The sequence below is a fragment of the Thamnophis sirtalis genome, unplaced genomic scaffold (genome assembly GCF_051295495.1).
Source record: "Thamnophis sirtalis isolate CommonGarterSnake01/CBP01778 unplaced genomic scaffold, rThaSir2_p1.2 scaffold_5, whole genome shotgun sequence".
Lineage (NCBI taxonomy): Eukaryota > Metazoa > Chordata > Lepidosauria > Squamata > Natricidae > Thamnophis > Thamnophis sirtalis.
Window position 1 is genome coordinate 108,595,512 of NW_028261385.1, and position 12,657 is coordinate 108,608,168.

The 12,657-nt window shown below is 40.1% G+C and overlaps 1 protein-coding gene across 19 annotated transcripts in view; it reads left to right on the forward strand.

Moving 5' to 3' along the window:
- Positions 1 to 3,551: 3,551 nt before the first annotated feature.
- The window catches only part of ADGRL3 (adhesion G protein-coupled receptor L3), a 540,567-nt gene continuing 531,461 nt past the window's right edge, over positions 3,552 to 12,657 (forward strand). For 7 of the 19 annotated variants that reach the window (XM_087716479.1, XM_087716483.1, XM_087716485.1 and 4 more), the window contains exon 1: positions 3,553 to 4,005. The gene's annotated coding sequence lies outside the window, so the exon portion shown is untranslated. Of the gene's footprint in view, positions 4,006 to 12,657 lie in introns of all 19 variants that reach the window. The other 12 variants (XM_087716490.1, XM_087716491.1, XM_087716498.1 and 9 more) reach the window with 3 other exon arrangements.

The window sequence follows — 12,657 nt, forward strand, 5'->3', positions numbered from 1 at the left end:
TCCTTCTTTGTTGTAGCACTTCCAACATTTGTTATATGATTTGGCTATATTGGTGGAGTTAGGCACCAGTTGTAAAACATTTTATCCCAATTTTTCTTCAAATTAAAGCTTGGAGTAAACGTTATTTTTTTCCCACAGGTTTCCCCATTATTTTACTGTGATTGCTTCTTAAAGATTTGGCATCCACTTTATCATGTAATTAATTTTTTTGATTTGTTCCATTTTCCTATCATATTTTAATAACACTTTATATATACATCCCAGTTGATCTTGGTTTTTCAAGTGTTTGAAATTCTGTCATCTTTCTCCAGGTCCTTTTTTTTTCATTCTTCCAGCAATTTGTAAATACATCTGCTATAGTAAAGATTGTAGTAGATACTATATCTACTAGAGTACATTTTTATCTTCATTAGGCAGTACTTGCTGGGCTGAGAGTCTAATTCACAAGTCTGAATATACAATATGGACATATGTGATTAAAATCTAACTGTAGTTGTCCCTGAAGTAAAAAGCATTTGACAGTGATGCTAATGATGAGATTGCCAGACTCCTCCTATCCCTTCAAATTCTTTTCTTCTATTGTTTCTTTATATCACAAATACCTATGAAGTCCAATAGTTAAACAGCTCTATGACGGCTGTTCATAGATTTTATTAATTCTATTGTCATAATAGACATTTTGCTCAATAATATAATTTAAAGGTGGGAAAAACAAGTCCACCAATTTATTTTGAATCTTGCAAAAGTTTGAATCTTACTAAGATTTCCTCGACTGCATATATCTTTTATTAATTATTCTTTGCTAGTTCTGGAAGTTTTTGTCTATGACTGAAATTAGTGCCACTTGGATTGGGAAATCCATTTAGGGAAGAATATTAAGTTTTATGTAACTCTAGCCAAGAATACTTTAATTTTTCAAGTTATCAGGATCTTATTTTATTCCCCCCCCCCCCATAATTTATGATTTTTAAAAAAAAAACAATGTGATCTGGCCATTTGGCCATGACAATTTTTCCCATCCCTGATCTTGCCCCAACAGGAAAGTCTATTCCAAGTGTGATCATAGTTACACACTGGGCTCTTGATGATTTGAGTCAGTTGAGACTGTGGCCATTAAAAATATCTTAAACCAGTGCTTATATAGAAATGAGCATTTATTATGGGCCAATAAATTTACCATCAATTCAGGCAATGCAGATATTCTGTAAAGAATTAGGGACATTAAATGGATTTATTCTTGGGTCTATCATCGCCTTTTGTCACCAGGGCTCAGAAATGTGTTATTAGATCCAGCTGAAATACTAAATATAACCCTATTTGAATTGAGATAGCCTAACAGTTACTATGTCCTCATTTAGGGTACTGATACAAAGCTTTACTCTCTCTAGATAGCATTCCGATTTATCACAGTGACGATCCCTGTTGCCTATCTCTGAATTGTTGCAAATTATCTGAATTGAAGCATAGTGCCTAGAACTGAATACAGTATTTGAGGTGAAGTCTAAACAATCCTGTTTCAAATAGAATTATTGCTTCCCTTGATCTAGAATCTCTGCTTCTATTGATGTAGCATAAAATAGTATTTGGCTTTTTTGCATCTACAATACTGATCATGTTCAGTTTGTATCCAACTACTATTGTAAGATTCATTTTAGAAGTGATATATACCATACCTAAGCATATGATTTCTATTTTCTATTCTTCATTTTCTTATTTCCAACGTATTTCTCTAAATAAGCAAGATAATTTTGAATTGTATTTCTGCCTGCTACAGAATTAGCTATCCCATTCATTTATTTTCTGTGGAAAAAAATAGAACTGTGGGTTGAAATGCAATATTTTGTGTATATGCAAAAATACAAGTAATAGAATAAAACATGCCACAGTTATTGCTATAATTTTGCTTTCAGATAACAAATGCAAAAATAATTGTATTGTACAGGCAGGTTACCAAATGCAAAACTGCACCATGCATGTATTGTAAATTCCTCGTTTTAAGTTGTTGATCTGTTTTAAAGAAAGTAGCTATCACTTCTTGAAAACAGGTTTTCATAGGTGTTTTTTCCATAAAAGTCTCCCACTTTTTTTTGTCAAGTTTATAAAATCAATAGTAGATAGGGTAAACTGATACATTGTTGTTAATTGATCATACAGATATAAGAATATACACACATTCCAGTGTCTGCCTGTCTCACGTCAGTCAAAAGGCTAGCTATTCAATCCTTTTTCCAATCCAAATCCTTTTTATCATCACTGATATTTGATTCAGTAATCCTTCACCATGCCCACATGATAACCTGAATTATTTTGTAGTTTCTCCTTTCAATATTCATGGTGAGAAGAATGGAAAAGGTAATATTCACAGTGCTCAAGAAGGAGAGGAACCCAGTATGCTCTAAAGACTATATGCAAATGAACCTTTACAGGATCTACATTTCATTAATGTAAAGTGTCTTCTGATAGTTGCATCCAGCAACAATTCTCAGAGAAAGGGCTATTATACTTATGTACAGTACAGCAATACTGTAAAACCATACACCGAGAAGTTAAGATTGTACAAAACCTGGCTACAAAAGATCATTTTTATTTACTGCAGAGCTGCACCAGTTGTGCGAACAGATAGGAATAGGGAGAAGCAAATAGAGTTGTACATGTGGAAGGTTGAAATGTCAGCACCCCCCCCCCCTTTTTTTTTTACAAATGACTTTATAGCCAACCTATTAGCCTGTCCTCACTTCTCAGCCTGATCTGAGTCATAGCACTAGTAGGGCTGCATTTTTTTTGGTGTTGTTTACTCTCGGGAGGTGTGGGGGAGTAAGAGGTAACAATACAGGGGAAAAACATTGGTAAGGATAGACATGTCTGTGATTCAGGCAAGTCCCTGATGCAGGAAGAAAATGGTCTTATGGAAAGCAGGAAAAATCTGGGTATACGGGTGGGATGGGGAGGGGGGGAGAGAGAGAGAAGATATCGAAGAGGAGCATTCTTTTAAACTGGAAATGAAACGGCAGCTCTTTCATGCAATGCTTACAGAGAATGCTAATGTGGGAATATTCCAAGACCTGAAGGCATCAAAAAGAAAATGACCGAAGGGGACTTGGGAGTTACGGAGGTGGGGAAAGAATTCGTAAATGTTGAACAGGGTAGAAAAGAAAGAAATACAGCTTGCAATTTCCTCCTAACGTACCCGACAGTACGAAAAGCGAAGAAGGAGATAAACCGTCCAACCGAGCCGGGGATCTTATCGCCACTACGGCCCGAGAAACCAAAGTCGGACGGAGCACATTGCATTTTTACCTCCTCACCCCTTCCCCGGCTCACTCGAGGGCGCCAAGCTGTAGGTGGAGCTCGCAACTCCAGTAAATCCAGATCCAGGTTTTCCCAGCGCGCCTCTCTCTCTTTCTCCCTCTCCTCCCCCCCTCTTGCTCGGCTCTGTGGGGCTTCGGTCCGGGGGCTAAGAGCGGCATTCATTGGGGAGAGGTGCTGCCTTCCTCCATCCCTCCAGGCATCGTAGTCTTGGCCGTCGGCCCACAGCACTTCCGGGGGCTCACTTGTCCTTCGCTACTGTTCCTGTGCCCAGGACACCGGCGGGAGCGTCGGGTTGGCCCGTCACTTAGGGCTCCGTTAGACCCTCGCCCAGCTGTCTCCCGGGGGAGGGGAAGGGGCGACGCCAGCTCGGGCTCTGGTTGGAGAAGAGCGAGGAGGGTAGGGGCCGCTTGAGAAGAATCCACCGGCGGCGGGGATGGCGGTGACCGGGGGCTCACCGTGCCTGGACAGGTGGCGGCGACGGCGCTGCAGCGGCTCTTCTGAGCACTGAGTGGAGCGCAGCCGCAGCGGTGGGGGGCGCGCGCGCGCGCGCTAGGGCGCAAGGCTGGCCGTCGCGGCGAGCGAGGCGGAGGGAGCGAAGGAGTACAGCACGGCCCGCCGTGCGGGCGGCCTCTCCCTGGATTCTGGCTCGGGCGGGCGCGACGGTGCGGGACTCGCTCCTCTGGACCCTGCGGAAAGGTAACCCAGATCGCCCCTCCTTTTCTTTGAGCTTTTCTATCGGTGCCGCCGCCGCCGCCGGTCCCTCCCTCCCTCCCTGCTGCGTCTCTCCCGCGGGGACTGGCGGTGTTGTGTTCCGTCTTCTTGGGCGTGAAAGGTTCAAGAGTCTCCTTCTCGGCGAGAAGCGGTGCCGGGCATGTGCCAGGAGCCTCCCCGGAAAATGGCCCGTAGATGGGCGTTTGGATGCCATCCACGGCAGCAGCGCTGAGAGAGGAGGGGGAGCGAGACGAGGGACAGTGCTTTGTACTGGGCTGAGCAATGATGCCCCTCTTCCGCTGCAGCAATCTGATCCTAGCTGGCGGCAGGTAACGGCAGTCCCTTTCTCCGGGAAGGGGTTGCGTGCATGAGCGGGAGGAGGTCAGCTACACAGCTCTGCGGCGGAGCTAATGTGCTAGGAAGCCAGGCGGTGATGCCATGAAAGGATGGCATCGCGCTTTCTTCCCTCCTCTCCCCTCCCCTCCCCGTTGTGTTTGGGTCGCAGGTACGCTGAGAAGCTCCATCTTTTAGAGGCGGGAGAGGCTGGAAGAGGGACTGCTATCTTTCGGCCCGGGTAGCCTTTAAAAGAGGAGGGGGGGGGTAGGGAAAGATCTCCCGATAGACTCGAAGGGAAGGCGTGCTTCTCTCAGTTACTCAGTCGTTGGGTGGTTTTGCTGCCTGCTTCCCTTGGTGGGTCTTTTGAACCCCGAAAACGGTCAATTTGGAGAAGAATTTTTCCCTTTCCTTCCTTCAGTGACTGTTAATGGAGCCTGCTTTATAGCGCCCCAAGTCTTGGCCCTACCTGGCGTTGTTCTCATTAACGGGCGGGAATTCAATGTCGCCAATAGCAACGGTTCAGCTTCTTCTTTTCAAGCCGCCATAAAAATGCGGTGGCCCAGATGTTTAGATTTTCTTCTCCAGTTGCAAAGACAGGGGATTCTCTATTTTATTAGAATATGTGAGAATGTTACAGTATTTTGCTTTATGTGCAGTTCTTCTGTGCAGAAGTTACTGTTTATAAACCTTGAGAAGAAACGATTGGTGGAGGACAGATGAAAGCCTCTAGGAGTAATGATCCAGGCATCCTTGTCCTGCACTTTAATGAATGAAATAATACATTTGTTATTCCTACCTTTCCTCCAGAAATTTAAGGCATAATGCATTTTTTCCTCATAATAGCAATGCTGTAAACCAGGTTGGGGAGGGAGAGAGAAAGAAAGAAAGAAAGAGAAAAAGAAAAAAAGAAGTTAAAGTCAATCTAACTCAGGGCAGACTTAAATCTAGGGAAGAGTAGCTCCTGTTTTTACTCTCCTTACTTCTACTTTTTCTGCCATTAATTATCCAGGAGAAATAACTATTTCCTAGTCTCTTCAGATGTCTAAGCAAGTATTCTACTTTTATTAGGTGTGCCTATAAATTATACTAACTGCTTTCCCTATAAATGCTTTCTTCAGATTGGAATTAAAAAAGGAGGAGCATTTTTCAGGGCCAAGTTGGTGATTATAGAACAGAAGCAAACAATGCCTTTCAATTTGTCTTGTTTTTTTAAAGGTAAATCAGCTGTCCTTACAATTTTGCATCTACTGTGTTACTATCACTGAGGTGATGCAACCTCTCTCTTGTGGCTTCAGCTGCTGCTGTTTTGTTGTTTGTCATGAGTGTTATTCCTTTTTTAGCTTAGCATACTCAAAGGAACTCTATTTTGTTGCATCCTGTTGAAGTAAAAAGTGAAAAGAAGATTGGTATTCACAACTGATCTACAGCTGTGCAGAGTGCCTTTTTATGTATAGGCCCATCTACACATTAATTCAAACTGATTTTTTTTTAAATTGAAATCAAAGTATTTCATTTATGAGAACCTACAGGATTTCAGCAGATGTGATCAGAACAATGTATTGTGAAACTATGAGTAATTTTTGCATTACTTTAAATACAGTTTCCTGCAAACTCCTCAGACATATTGATATAAAGAAATTGTTATTTTTATAGTTTCTTTACATTGTGATGTTTGTAACTTTGAAGGATTACCAAGTAGCATTTATCTTCCAAGGCAATTTGGTGGTACATCCGGGCCTTCTGGAAGATAAGATTTGATCCATGTCCTTTGTTTTCTGACACCCAATATTTTAGTTTTCTTGTATATTCTATAGACCATGATGTCATCTGGAAAATAAACATCAACTTGTATTCTGTTACAATGAAGAACTAAGGTGGAGCAATTTTAGTGCCCCCTTTGTATGTACCGCCTTTGTCCTTGGGTTTGATTGTACAACAAATTATTTGGATGTAGCCTGGAATTTAATTATGTATATTGCCTCTAACCTGGACCTGTAACAAATACATTTGGAATTAAAGTTTGCGTTGGCTAAGGTGTAAAATAAAACTGATAGTTACATCTCTATCTCTCTTTAGCCTGAAATGATGTATGAAAAACAACAGAAGAGTTGATTCCCCCTATTGGGAATTTGCAGTTATAATTGTTCAAGGGAGCCTTTTGGAGTGCAGAAAGGGAAGAAGAATACATATGTTAACATACAGTTGAGACTGCTCAGGATGTCCTTCATTCACTAGTATTTGTTATTTATTGACATATGATGGGTGAATCTCTGCAAGAAAATTGGAGCTTCTGACAAAGGATTTGTGTTTCTTAAATCTAGTTCAACCTAGCAGTAATAATTTCCTTAGAAATGAATTAGCTTGCTGGTCACTGGAGACCAGCATTTTACCATGTTATCAATTCCTTTCTGATGGGAGAGATTATCTTAGTCTTCCCCAAATTCTTACTGTTTTTTTTAATTTCAAATATCTGCCTTAATTGGACTGAAACGAAGATGTAAGTTGCCTAATCTTAGGAACTTTTTAGAATTCTTCTGAATTCCTTAATGGCCTATTTATGTTCATTGCATGATAATGTTTGAAAAACTTATTTTAATTATGCGTATTTGGTACAATTTTTGCATATAGTTAATTTTAGTTGACATTTGTGGGAAAACAATAGGTGTTTTATTTTTGCCAACAATGTATTGCAGAGGTGACCAATTTTTGGCCCAGAATGGTCTGCACAGGCAATTTACAATGTACAAGTTTACAGTAATTTAAGAATCGAAAACATATGTGCGCATGCATGTAAATTAAAAACAGACGGAACATAGTCCTTTAAAGAAATCAAGCTATTATATTTTATATAGCTTAAAAGCCATGTAGAACAAAAGGCATGTTAGCAGTCAACCTAAAACCAAATGATGAAGGTAACATTCTAATCACATCAAAGATAAAGTCTTGTTTTATATTCCCACTCATCTAGTATGTTTTGATGATGGGACAGCAAGAGGCTTTTCAGATATTCTGGCCCCAAATCACTTATAGGTAATAGCCAACAAGATGACTTATGCCCAGAGGCTAGTTGGCAGTGGAACTGTTTGGATTGTAGCCAACCTGACTTACAAAGATCTTTCCTCTCATGTAGTCACATTATTTTGCTTCTCTGAAGCATCAAGGCAGAGCCAATCTACTGGTAAGATTTGTATTGCTTTGAGATAAGAGCCTTTGGTCATCAAAATTGGAAGCCACTTTTGATGACTAAAGCAATACTCCAAGACCACTTAATTCTGCTGGTTAAAAGCAAAGTGCTGTGGTGTTTCACATTTCACAAGGTCTTTAAAGGGGGAGAGGACTTCAATCAAAGTACTGTTTCAAAGTTCTGCACAGTTCTAGCAGCAGCCAGTGTCATTCATACAAAACTAAAGTGGTTTATTCAATAATATATAGTAGATGCAGGGGTGAAATTCAGCAGGTTCTGGAGAACCGGTAGTGGAAAATGTGAGTAGTTCGGAGAACCGGCAAATACCACCTCTGGCTGGCCCCAGAGTGGGGAGGGAATGGGCATTTTGCAATATCCTTCCCCTGGAGTGGAGTGGAAATGGAGATTTTGTAGTATCCTTCCCCTGCCATGCTCACCAAGCCATGCCCATAGAACTGGTAGTAAAAACATTTGAATTTCACCACTGAGTAGATGCCAATCTGGCACAATATTTTGCACTAGTTCTAAATCCTGAACACTCCACAAAAGGTTCCTCCCATATCAAGTGATCCCCCCCCCCTCATTCCCACCATCCTCATAGATGAGCTATCCAATGGTCCCTTCTTATTCTTACCCAACTAGAGTCTGGCCTGTCATTGCCCCTCCTCTCTTCCCTGGTTGAGAAGCAGCTGGGCTGACACTGACAAACGAGGATCTATGGAGTCCTAAGCAATGGGCAAGCAAGACAAGTGATGATTTTAGTTTTGGGCTTTTATCGTCAACTTTCTTTGCTCAATTTTGGATCATGTTTCATTAAAACTTAGAATGTCTACAAATTGGCATTTCTGCAAGAGATGGGAAAATAAGCTACTTTGGCATGGAGTAAAGAAGACCTAGTCTGCAAAATTACTGTTGTTCCCCAAACATATGCAGGGATGAGAAACAAACAGTAGTGCACATGGCTAGGCCACAAATGTTCCTCTGAGTTTTCACTGCTTAGTTTTCTTCCTCTTCTGATCCTCTTCCTTTGTCAGTTGCCTCTCCCATTTCCAAATCAGAGAAGAGCTCATTGCTCTGTTCTGGTATGCCATCCATCTCATCCCCTTCCAGGCCAATTAGAGTAGGTGGATGGCAGAGTGGAAAAACAATAGCACATGCTCATTATCTACTACCGTAGAGTAGGAAATTGGAAATTTTTAGTCCAATCTTTAACAGTTTGGGGATCTACTATGACATTTCCAAGAGATGACTATCCAGTCTCACTTCCAGTAACAGAAAATGTACTACTTCATTAGGCAATCTGTTTCATTGTTAAATAGCTTTTATTATTAGGAAATGTTCATAATGTTCAGCCAAAATTTACTTCTTTACAATTCAAACTCATTGCTTCTTCTCCTGTCTTATGGAACAATTGTGAAATATTTGGCTCCACCTTCTGTATGATACCCCTGAGATCCTCAAAAACAATTATTATGTTTCCCGCCTTCTTTTTGTCCTGGCTAATATGCCCACTGCTTCATCATAAGGATTTCCTTTTATATTCTTTATTATCTGATTGGTCTCCTCTGGACAGGTTTCAGTTTGTCAATGTCCTTCCTAAAATGCAGTGCCCAGAACTGGACATTATTCTATGTCTATTCTATGTCTGAATGATGTAGAATAAACAGGATAAGTGCTTATCTTGAGGTTGGCATTAAATATTTGCCGATGAAGCCTGTGATTGCATTTGCATGTTTTTCAGCTGCATCACATTGTTGGCTCATGTTCAACTTGTGATCTACCAAGACAATCAGATCTTTCTTTTTTAAAGGTACTCCTGCCCAGTATGGACACTCCTTTTCTTTGCTGATGTTTCTGGGCTTTCTATCCAAATGAAATTATACTTGCATTTTTTGGGTTCTTCCCATTGTTCCATGGTCAGGCTATTCTTGAATCAACATATTGTTCTATATTTGCTATTCCTTGTTTTTTGCCTCATTTGCAAACTTAATAACTGCTTTCTAATTTTTCATTTGACTCATTTATAAATGGATTGCACAGTGCAGGGCTACATACTATGTTCCTATTTCTCTTTAAGTAGCATTTTGAATCCCAGGATGACATAATTACTTTCCCCATTGCTTTTGTCTCTTCAGCCAGCTCTTTCTAGTGGTTAGGATTAAATCAAGAAGAGGCAAACGCCTTATCTCCTTTTTAACGTCTTGGAAAACTAATTGGTTAGCAAGATCAATTTATTAGTTAGCAAGAGAGCCAGTTTGGTTTAGTCATTAAGGAACCAGGCTAAAAACCGGGAGACCGTGAGTTCTAGTTCTGCCTTTAGTATGAAAGCCTGCTGGATAACTGTGGGACAGTCAAGAGAACTCTGTCATCTGGGGGGTTCAAGATACCACTGAAAGGAAAATAGGAGCATGGTTTTGGCAATTTGTATTGTGCATTCCATATATAAATGAGCTTTTTCTCAGACTAACCCACCTCACATAGTTGTTGTGGCAAAAATAGGAGAAGAATTAGGTGTATTCACCACCTTGAATTATTAATACAAATTATAAAGGTAAAAAATTAAAACCTCCTGAGGAATCTTGGACCCTTGGCTAGGTTAGTTTCCCAGCAGATGTCCAGATAGTTAAAATCTCCCACTATGACTATATTTGTACTCCCTGAAGTTCTTTCTGGTGCAAGAGAAAATTGTCCAAATCTTCTCCCTGGCTACAGGGAGCTACAGATCTTCTCCCTGGCTACAGAACTACCTCACACAAAAAGATTGTTTTTCCTCTATTTTTATTGTTACTCCAAAATTTGCAACTGGAGTGTCACCTTCAGATTCCTGGATAAAGACATATGTGTACTTCCTTCACATATGTCTCCCATTTTCCTCTCCCCTCACTTTTGTATAGCCTATTCCTTTTGGGTACTCTTCAGTAATAGTGCTGCATGCATGGATTTCATCCCAATATATTTCAGTAATGCCTTCTAGATCTTGCTTTAAGATTTCTAATTATTTTTGGTTTTCTCACTGCTAGACACTCTTACTTTTTTTAGTCTGTCATCTCCCATTTCCATAGGAATTTTAGTTAATTCATCTTGAATCCCTCTAGTTCAGATTTGCAAGGAGCTTTTCAAAAATATTTTTCCTGGTTCTCATTAGTCTACCTCATCTTTTGCCAGAAATTTCCCACCTATGAAATATGTCACATTTCTGTTCTCACCATTTACATAGCCGGTTAATCACTTCCAATATTCTTCTCTTTATGGTCTATTGTGCTCCCAGCTCTTTCACTCTCCTGCCCACCATTTAGTAGTCATTGCAGTGCCTTCAAAGCTGATTCTGGTTGTGTTATTTGTTCCCACATAATCGGTAGTACAGGGGAAGGATTAGTGAGTATATGAAATTTGAGGGAATCCCGCCTTCGATGTCTTACTGATTGAGGAATGATGAAATGTTTGTTTTAAAAGAAATAAAACTTTTGAACCCGAAATTTGAGGGAATCCCAAATAGCAATAGTACTTAGACTTATATACCGCTTTACAGTGCTTTACAGTCCTCTCTTAGAGCAGTGTATGTATGCTCCAGAAAGTTTGCATGCACTTCTCTTGACAAGTTCTCTGGTTTGCCAAACTCTGCTTCATTTCTCAGTTCTCAAGAACTGAACAGGAAGTATCCAATCACCATCATTTGTTGCTTCCTCTTCTTCAAAACCCGTACAAGAATCTTTCACTCTGCAGAGTTGTCTTCCTCATGCTCTATCTAATGGCAGCTGCTCTTCATCCAGGGATCCAGAAGTGACATGAGTGAAGAAATCCTGGAATCGGTTGTAAAGTTCCAGAAAATAATAATTACTCTTAACAGGTGTGGGCAGTTTACAGTGATAATCATTGATAGATTAAATTGCCTAACATTTTCTACTTCTTCTGTAGTCATTGTGCGATAATGTTTAAAGTGTGAGGTTAGGAGTGAGACCAATTTTAATACGCTATGAGCAAAATAAGCTCATTGAATGACTTTGGGCTAGTTTCTCTCTCTTAGCTGGACCTCTCTTAGAGGGTTTCTGTTGTAGGGACAAATGAGAGGAATGAGCACCATGTTAAGTTGCTTTGAATTCCCGTACAAAGGATGGGATACAAAACAACTACCATATTTCCCTGAAAATAAGACCCTGTATTATATTTTTTTACCCCTGAAATAAGCACTTGACTTTATTTTTGGGGGAGGGGGGTTCTTACTATTTTGAGGTGCAACTTGGGGGTGGCAGCTGGGGAGGTGCTCTGGAGATCTGGGCCAAGTTGCACAGCCTTCGCTAGCTCAGCTGCTCAGCGGGCAGCAATTAAGGGGCTGACCTTCCATGAGGTGACCGGAGAAGGGAAGGGCTGCCTCCTGTGTGGCCACGCCCATCCCTTCACTAGGGCTTATTTTCAGGGGAGGGCGTATATTTAGGCCCATCCCAAAAATCAGGCTTGGGCTTATTTTGGGGACATGTCATATTTTCGGGAAAACATGGTAAATATCTCTTGTAGCAGTTATTCTGTTTTGGAAAATATATTTCAAGAAATGTTGCATTTCCTCTGTGATACACCTTCCTTTAGAATAGGAATTCTTAAAATACCTTTTTTATTCTAGTAGTTTAAAAATTCTGCAGATGTGAACCACCATATTTAAGAAGATTTCTGTCCCCTCTGAATATAAATCCCCCCCACACACACATATAACTTCTTTTTTTAGAATTTCTGTTTTTATATCTGAAATTGTAATGGAGACATACATTAATGTATCTATTTGTTTAATAGAATAACAGCCTTACTTTCTATGAGTGGCTATAGTGTAGCAGTTAATTTTCAATTTTGGTTTGAAGATCACTTGCTTTAAATTACCTTCATGTTATTTGCAAAATTCCCATTTGAATCCTGCCTGCTTCTCATCAGTCACATGAAAATAAGTATATGTTTTATTATTTTTTTATATTACAGTACAATATTGTTTATAGTTGAAATGGTGCAGTAAAATGCAGCAATTCTGGATTAATATATAGAATTATGAACACTGAGTGTTATTTTCATTTACTTTTATTTGCAACTTTGCTATTTCTTCTCAGGTTCTGAGTTGCTACTAGAAATCAAGACTT